Source organism: Pundamilia nyererei, unplaced genomic scaffold, assembly GCF_000239375.1.
Source record: "Pundamilia nyererei isolate P.nyererei 1_Seehausen unplaced genomic scaffold, PunNye1.0 scaffold00076, whole genome shotgun sequence".
Classification (NCBI taxonomy): Eukaryota; Metazoa; Chordata; class Actinopteri; order Cichliformes; family Cichlidae; genus Pundamilia; species Pundamilia nyererei.
This window is the reverse complement of record NW_005187477.1, coordinates 545,116-554,240: the sequence shown is the minus strand read 5'-3', so window position 1 is coordinate 554,240 and position 9,125 is coordinate 545,116.

Genomic DNA, 9,125 nt, shown 5'->3' with positions numbered 1-9,125 from the left:
GTATGTATGGATGAAGAAGCTCAGAGAGGTACAGAGGGGCAGCATTGGACAAACATTTAAAAACAAATAAAAGCAGCTTAAAATGGATCCTAAAATGCACGGGCAGCCAATGAAGTAAATATAAAACTTCATTATTCATTACAGTATTCATAAGGGTCTTCTGAACTGCTCTTTGTCTGGTCCCTCACCTAGGACCAATTTGCCATAGGAGACCCGACCAGGGGGCAACATAGCCCCTGGGATTCCCGGGGACATACAGACCCCTCCACCACAATAAAGTAGCTTTTTGCTGAAGGGGACTATGGGAGAAGGGAACGACTCGACTATCTCTGGGGCCGAGGTCACTAAGGCAGTTAAAAAACTCCTTGATAGCAGAGCCCTTGGGGTGGACGAGTTCCTGAAGGCTCTGGATTTTGTAGGGCTGTCTTGGTTGACTAACCTCTACAATGTTATGTCGAGATTACCGTTTCCATTATTAAGAAGGTGTGTTCCAAATATAGGGGGATCACACTCCTCAGCCTTCCTGAGAAAGTCTATGACAGGAGGCTGGAAAGGAGAGTCCTTCTGTTAATGGAACCTCGGATACAGGAGGAACAATGCAGTTTCCGCCCTGGTTGTGGAACACTGGACCAGCTCTTTACCCTCTCAAGGGTACTTGAGGGTGAATGGGAGTTTGCCCAACCAGTTTATGTGTGTTTTGTGGTTTTGGAGAAGGCATTCAATTGTGTCCTCGGAGTATCCTGTGGGAGGTGCTTTGGGAGTATGGGGTGTCTGGCCCATTGCTATGGGCCATTCAATCCTCATTCAACCATTGCAAGAGCCTGGTCTGCATAGCCGGCAATAAGTAAGACTGTGGGTGATGGACTCTGCCAGGGCTGACCTTCGTCACCCATTCTGTTTGTAATTTTTATGGAGAGAATTTCTAGGTGTAGCCAAGGAGTGGAAGGCTTTGCTTGGTTGGTCTCGGAATCTCATCTCTGCTTTTCACAGATGATGTGGTTCTGTACGAGTTCCTGTCCCAAGTGGAGGAGTTTAAGTATCAGGGTCTTGTTCATGAATAATGGGAGAAGGGAGCAGGAGATCGACAGACAGATTGGTGCTGTGGCTGCAGTGATGCGAACGTTGTACCAGTCTGTCATGGTGAAAAGACAGCTCAGTGTAACAGCAACGCTCTCAATTTACTGGTCAATCTACGTCCCTACCCTCACTTATGGTCATGAGGAGTAGGTAGTCCCTAAAAGAACGAGATCACGGATACAAGCGGCAGAAATGGGCTTTTTCCGAAGGATGGCTGACCTCTCCCTTAGAAATAGGATGAAAAGTTCAGCCATCTGCGAGGGGCTCAAAGTAGAGCTGCTGCTCCTCCACACCGAAAAGAGCCAGTTGAGGTGGTTCAGGCATCTGATAAGGATGCCTCCTGTGTGTCTCCCGATTGAAGTGTTCCGGGCATGTCCTACTGGGAGGAGGCCCTGGGGCAGACCCAGGACACGCTGGGGAGATTATATCTCTCAGCTGGCCTGGGAATGCCTTGGTGTTCCCCCAGATAAGCTCAAGGAGGTGGCGGGGGAGAGGGAAGTCTGGGCCTCTCTGCTTAGGCTGCTGCCTCCGCGACCTGGCCCCGGATAAGCGGAAGAAGATGGACTAAAGGATGGATGGATAGTGGAGAAACCCTTCCTGGTAAGGACAGACATATCTTGTTTTTGTTCACAAGGTTTGTTCACATCTCAGAAAGGATTTGGCCTATTCCACTTGGCAACTTAAAGCTCCAGCTTATTAGTTTGTTTATTCGTTACCAAATAGTGGAAAGTGGATGGGATTAAATAACTTGTGCTTCTTCCTATTCCCTTTTGAACATATAAATTATTTATAATTACTATTGTTCTGTTTTCCCTTTGTTTTGCTTAGATTTAGGGTTGCTCATCCTATAATGTGACCTACTGAGGTCACCTGATGCAAGATGTGAGTGGGGCTGTCAAGAGATGTATTCTAAAACACTTCTTCAGCTGAGAATCAGAGAGGAGAAACACACAGTTTTACTTGCAGCAAGGGCAGCCACAGAACGCTCGCACGGAGTGAGAGCTCAGGGACTTGCGCTCTGCCACTGCCCTGGTCTTTATTTATAGACATCAGTGGGTGTTTGTTCCTTACATTGGAATGTGGATGTTTATATGTGTGTGTGTGTGTGTGTGTGCGCGCGCGTGTGTGTGTGGGGTCAAAGTGTGACCCCATAAAGACTTCCCTAAAGCTGCTGGTCTGGAAGTCCAGCAGTTCATCTAAACAAAAGGCACTTAGCCTAAAACAGACATAGATACGTTTATCCTACCATAAGAGAAGGTACGACCTCTCCCATGCTCCCAGGATGTGGGTGTGAATGCCAGAACACTCTGGAATGCACACAAAGTCTTGTAGTGAACAACAGCCTAAGTCATCAAAAGGTCAACATGCAGTATTCTATCATATGCAAACTTATATTATTAAAAGATTAGACTGACTACTAAGTACAATTTTCTATTGACAGGGGCTTAAAACCCGTCCCAGGCGCCTGGGGCAGGTTTTAAGACTGCATTGTGGGTGGCTGACAGTTGGTGAAAAGCCACCTTTTCAATGATGGTAATTCACAGTGGACATGGATGGCCTCTTTCGCTCACCTTTTAACCATCTTTCAAACCAAGCTCTGAAGAGTCACCTTTATCGTTTGTTGCAGATGTACAGTTGGGTCTATGAGAGGTGAAACATCTACAAGAAACTTACAGAAGTTCAGTCACTTTCCTTCCAAGCTCCTTAGACTACCATGACCTGGATCACTGAGAACCTACGCAGACCTATTCTTTAGGTCATATTAGCATATGTCTTTCTCCAAACATCAGAATCAGAATCAGCATATTTTATTAATCCCTAAGGACAATGGCGGCGAAGACTGAAGCCTCTGTGCAGGGCATAGAGCAGGCTCCACTGTGATTGAGGCTGATGTTGAAATCTGGCCATGCTACTCCTGGGAACAGGTATGGGTACAGGGAAAGGCTGGGTGCGAGCCACCCTGGGAACAGGAACAGGTGGAGAGAAAGGCTCAGGTGCAGTCCCAGGAGCCGGCAGCCTCACCTCTGTCAGTGCGCCCCAGGGCGGCTGTGGCTACAATGTAGCTTGCCATCTCCAGTGTGTGAATGTGTGTGTGAATGGGTGAATGACTGGATGTGTAAAGCGCTTTGGGGTCCTTAGGGACTAGTAAAGCGCTATACAAATACAGACCATTTACCATTTAACGTCCGGGAGACCTACAAGACCTCTGCCCCATCACTCATAAAGTCTGAGAAGGTGAGGCTGAAGCTGCAGCTTCCTTTCTGAAGCACAGAAAGGAATTGGCAGGAATAACAGAGGAGCAAACCACCAGCTAGTGGTGGACAGAGCAGTTGCCCAAAACTGCAAGACCAGGCTTAGCAATCTGTAGCACCACTTGAATTGACTACAAGAAAGCCTATGACTCGATGCTCCACATGTGGCTCCTTGAATGCCTAGAACTATACAAGATCAAGAGGACCCTAGGAGCCTTCGTCAGGAACTCAATAGGAAGGTGGCAACCGCTGGAGGCCAACTTCAAGCCAATAGCACTGTGGTGGGGCGTGGTTTGCGGTGCTGCTGCAGGTGCGATTGACCCACCTGAGCGGCATCCGCAATCACGCCTCACCGGCTTAAAAGTTTGGAGTTTTGGTGAATATGTTTGTTGTTACGTTGAGCTGGCAGCGGGAGACCTGCAGCTCTGTGTGTGTACAGCAACTGGTAAAATAAAGATGATCAAAATGCCACTGGGACTGCCATGTATGTTTACAAGCACAAGTCACCATCAAGTTGGGGAGCTATCAAGGAGATGCTCTGTTCCCACTGCTGTTCTGCATAAACCTGAACCCTCTCAGTGAGATCATTGACAACATTGACTACAGAATGGAGCAATTATCAGCCACCTCCTCATCCACATGGATGACATCAAACTGTGTTGGATTGTAGCTGGTACATCTGTCTCTCTCCATTAAAATACAACTGTCACAAAAATTAGATTTCATATATTAGATATCATAATATTTCTGTAAGTGCTCAAACTTCAGAATTCAGCAGGTTATTGAAAACATTTGCCTTATTTTAGATTAAACCAAGAAAAAAAAGCACTTACCAACATATTCACTTACAGGAAAAAGGATATTTTCTGTCATGCACATCTACTATGCAGATGAGTAACACAACATGATTGGCTTGTATGAGTCCAACAAGGCTATTGATTAGCACTTTTGTGGCAGTGGTTAAACATAATGCTTGTCCTGTAATTTCTCTTATATTAAACCCTCCTTCCTGCCTTTTTCTTGTTCCAGGTTTGTGCCATTGCAGTGGTGCTGCGGAGTGAGAAGGTGGCCTATCGCTGTGTCTTTCGTTGCCAGGAAAAGCAGCTTCTCTCTAATGGTGTGGCCGACATCTACACTCATCATTTTGGTTTTGCCTATGGGACAGCAAACATCATGTGCCCCCTCCCCTCAGGCTGTGAGACACCATCTTCTATTGCCGTGACCTCCGCTGATGCCAACTCTACAAGTACAAGTACAATGTTAACCTTGCTGTGGGGCATGTTAATGGAGATGCCAGTCTGTTTGTCAGTTTGGTGTTTGCTTTAAGTTGAAATAGCTTTTTCCATCAGGCCATCAGACTGCTGAACACTTCATAGACACCTCAGCTTCACTACTGGAACTTTAACATTATGCACTCCATACTGTACAGTAATGCCACTGTTTTGCACATGTCTCACTCTGTATATTTTATTTTATTTATTTTATATATTCTATTCATTGTTTACTCTATTTAATTTGTAAAATATGTGTACACACACACGTAGAAAAATATTTAGTATACACATCCAGAAATGCATATACTATTATATATTGTACATATATTTATTAGTTTTGCTTGTTTACATTATTGTATTTTGCACAACTCTGTTGCTTGTGAAGCTCGCACACAAGAATTTCACTCACATGTGCTGTACCAATGTACCTGCACATGTGATGTGACAATAAAAGTGATTTGATTTGATTTGAAATATCTCAGCAATTAATTAATGGATTTCAAAAATACATCTAGTCCCAGTTCATGGTGTGCATGAGATCAATTAAATACCAAAATATTGATGTAAAAAGTAAATAAATAAGGTAAATAATTACTTAATTTTTTAAAGGTTCTACAATAATTTTTCTAAACTTTACATTCTAAGTGAACTATTTGATGACCATTCAGGTTTACATTATGTTGACATTAGTGATTTTCTCATTTTGCCTCCTATGTCACCACCAGGTTTAGACTCCCACTCATTTTGTGAAATATCAATATCTACTCTATAGCCTGTCAGTAAAACAAAGCTTCAGGGAGTAACTGATACCTGAAACATTTTTATATGTCAGTTTGACTTTAAGATTGTTTAACACAAAAAGTATTACTAATTGGAGTTCAGTTACAAAAATAAGATGGTAAAAGTGTATGTTTGTGTGGTCTCTTAAGATGATCCCAACCAAGAGTTTTTAGAGGTGAAGAACCAGCAGGAGAAGACAGAATCTTTTCCTTACAACTTCACCGTCTGCATCTCCACCATGTTTGATTTTACCAACGTGCTGCAGGTACAGTGACATTTGCTTTCTTGCTTTCAGAAGACAGAAAAAATAGATTTTTGAAACTCATTCTCTAAAGTATGCAGACTAAGACAGGAAGAAATAAAACCAGAAAAGGTATATTTTTCCCAGTATTCCTTACAGTTATAATAATAAAGAAACAAGACATTTCTGCCATCCTTGCATATTAACACTTGTTGTTCAAATGTGTTGGATTGTAGCTGGTACAGAGTCTTGAGATGCTGCAGTTACTGGGAGTGAACAGAGTGGTTGTCTATAAAACCAGCTGCAGTCCTGAAACGCAACGAATACTGGACTACTACACACAAAAAGGTGGAGTATGGTATAATTTTATGTCTGAGTGTGTCTTTCCTAATGACCTCACATCACCGACTAATGGTTTTCCCACAGTGAACACTGAGTGAAGTTGCCAAACACCCTGAACTTCCTTCCTTCAGCTAATCACAACTAATGTTTTGTGATCAAAACATACACTAGTTTACTACAGTTTCCTCTATAAATCACTCCAGTTTGTACTGGATTTGGACTTCTCCAGGCAACTTCAGGATTAGCCTGGAGTTTTCAATACTATGATAATGGTTCGTGTTTAAACAAGGAATATCAATATGGCATCATAGACAGAAAACCTAACCTTCTCAGGGGCAGGTCATTTTTAGGATAAGAGATCAACAAGAGGTTAAGTGTGAAATCATTACTGACCAATCAATTCTTTTGAAAATGACATCATATTAAACATGTTAACCTGGGTCGTTTGGCTCTTGGCAGAGGTGGTCGCGTCTTTCTCCCTCATCTTTCCTGCTTGGCTTCTCTTGTCCTTGTCTCGTCTTGTCTAACTCTCAGAGACTCTCTCTGTCTTGTTCTCTAACCAAGAAATTATGGATTTGATCAATTGGTCTCTTGATGCAATTGACATCCTCTTCTCAATGAGAAGCCTGGGCAGGCTGAATGGAGGGCGTTGAAGACATCTACCTATTCGGAACCATGATAACGGGGTTCTTGCTGATTGGAGCTGGCACGGCCCTGGTTTACTGACGACTAATGGAAACGGTTACAGCTGCTCAAAATCCCATAAGGCCGGCTGGATTGATGCCGTGGGTAGAGCCACAAGTACTCAGACAGTGTTTATTGAACGCAATATGGATAAAATCATAGAGAAGCTTGCGACTCCGCAACAGGAAATTGATAGATCTGTGGACCAATGATGGAACTGGAATGCAGAAACCAAACCCGAACAACCACTATCTTTATGTGGCCTCCCCTAACCAGCTGGAAGCTCCAGGGCCAAAGCTGGAACAACAAATTCTCCCAGATAACAAGACGGTGTATGACTCTCTGCCCTTTCCTCCTACTTCTTCAAGATCACCTGCGTCGGCTTGGGGATTGTCGACTTTTGTTTAAAACTGGTGAAAGGGCACTCTCTCTCGAGTTGGACACACACACACACACACACACATGCACATGTACTCAGACACAGATATACAAATTTCCCCCATCTAAAGTTTTGGTCTTTGTCTGACACACATCAATAGAAGCAGCTGTATCACCTGATGTTTATTTTATTTTATTTATGTATTTATTTATTTAATGCTGGCTATAAACATTTTCATAACAATTGTATTGTTTTATAAAACTTGATATATAATTCTAAAACAGGATACAAATTTGTACTTATAGATCTATCAAATTTGCAAGTTTGTATTGTTTATGTGCTCTCCGACCATCAAACACCATCAGGGCTGCAGCTGAAATGAGTGAAAGTTAAAACTGTCTTACACATTTTGTCAGATTCTCCCGTGTCTTTATGTTCATGTTTCCACGTTTCCAGATTTTCACTGTTTATGCAAGTGAGTCATCTTGACTTGCTGTGTATTACAGAGACCTGGAACTGTTTGGTGGTCTCAGTATTAAGACTGCATGAGCTCTCACAGGATCCTTCCGTGGCCATGCTCACAAACTGGATTTATACTTAATATTGGTTTCTCTAATGTTTAATGGAAACATTAAAAGTGACTAAAACTAAGTACCTAAAAGAACTGATAGTTTTCTGTGGATTTATGTATTTTTTACTTTTATTTTTTTTGTTTCACACATGGTACAGCAGTAATTCATTTCCTATACACAACCTTCCTTTCAATTAACAACAGAGCCTTTCACTTAGTCACACAGTCCAGTTCTAATATTGGAAACCTTTATGAAAACTAGCATTCATTCTTGGATCATGTTTGAGAGCAACAGATGCGAGTCTGTTTTGTCTGTTTTTAGTGCAGCCAAAACCTTAGGTTGTTTTAATGAGATCATTAAGTTTTTGCGTTGGGTTGTTTCTTAGCCATGTCACTGCTGCTGCTCCAGGTTGTTTATTACTCTAGTCTTATTCACTGAGACAAAAATAAAATAGCTAAGGTTTTGTTTTCATGTGTCTGCTTCACCATAAAGATCCAGAATGCATTTCACCAGTTCAATGATTTCAGTTTGAGGTTGGAGTTGCAGTAATTGTAATGTCTAGTTTTAATTACTGACATTGAACTGCTTCCAATGTTTTTTTCTCAGGTTTACTGGAGGTGATTCCTTGGTCTCTGTCCAGATATGTGAACGTGTCTCGTGGCTGGCTGCCTGAACATGGTCCCGGTGAACTTCACTACTTTGGTCAGATTCCTGCTCTCAATGACTGCCTTTACAGATACATGTACCAGTCCAGATATGTGGCTCTACATGATATAGATGAGCTCATACTGCCCCAGAAAGTCATCAGGTATGTGTGTGTATTTTCATGGTTTATTATGAAGATGGAAAATATGTGCAGTGATATACTAAAACATGTGCTGCAAACATACATGGAGATACAAAATATAAGACAAAACAAGAACAGTTTGCATGATTAGAGAGGTCAATGAGGTTGAAAGGCAATGTTTATAATTTTTTAGTAGTCTTTAGTAATAGTTCTCCAGGCTTCTTGAAGGACATTCAAAGCTCTTCTTTGGATGTTTGCTGCCTTTCATTTTGTCCTCTGTCAGGATAATCCCCTAACCCTGGTGGTCCCCGTTTCATAGCGTCGTCACGTTTTTGACTCAGTGCACGTTCTATCACATCTGGGGTTCTGGGCCTTTGTTAAATTGGTCAGCTTCAAGTTTGTTTGGCCAGGCCTTCGCAGGTCTGTTAGTGAATGGACTGCAGCGTGCGTTCCATGCCAGCATGCAAAGGTCCATAGGCACACCAAGGCACCCTTTGAACCATTTCTCATCCCTGGCAAATGTTTTTGATCATATGCATGTTGATCTGGTGGTTCCTCTACCACAGTCACAGGGTTTCACATACCTTTTGACCATGGTTGATGGGACCACCTGGTGAACAGAGGTGGTCCCCCTGATATCCACAACTGCAGCGGTGCTTCCGTATTTCCCTGTCTCAGGTTTTTATGTTTCATGTTCCAGGTTTCTAGTCACAGGCTTTTTGTTCCTTTATATCAGG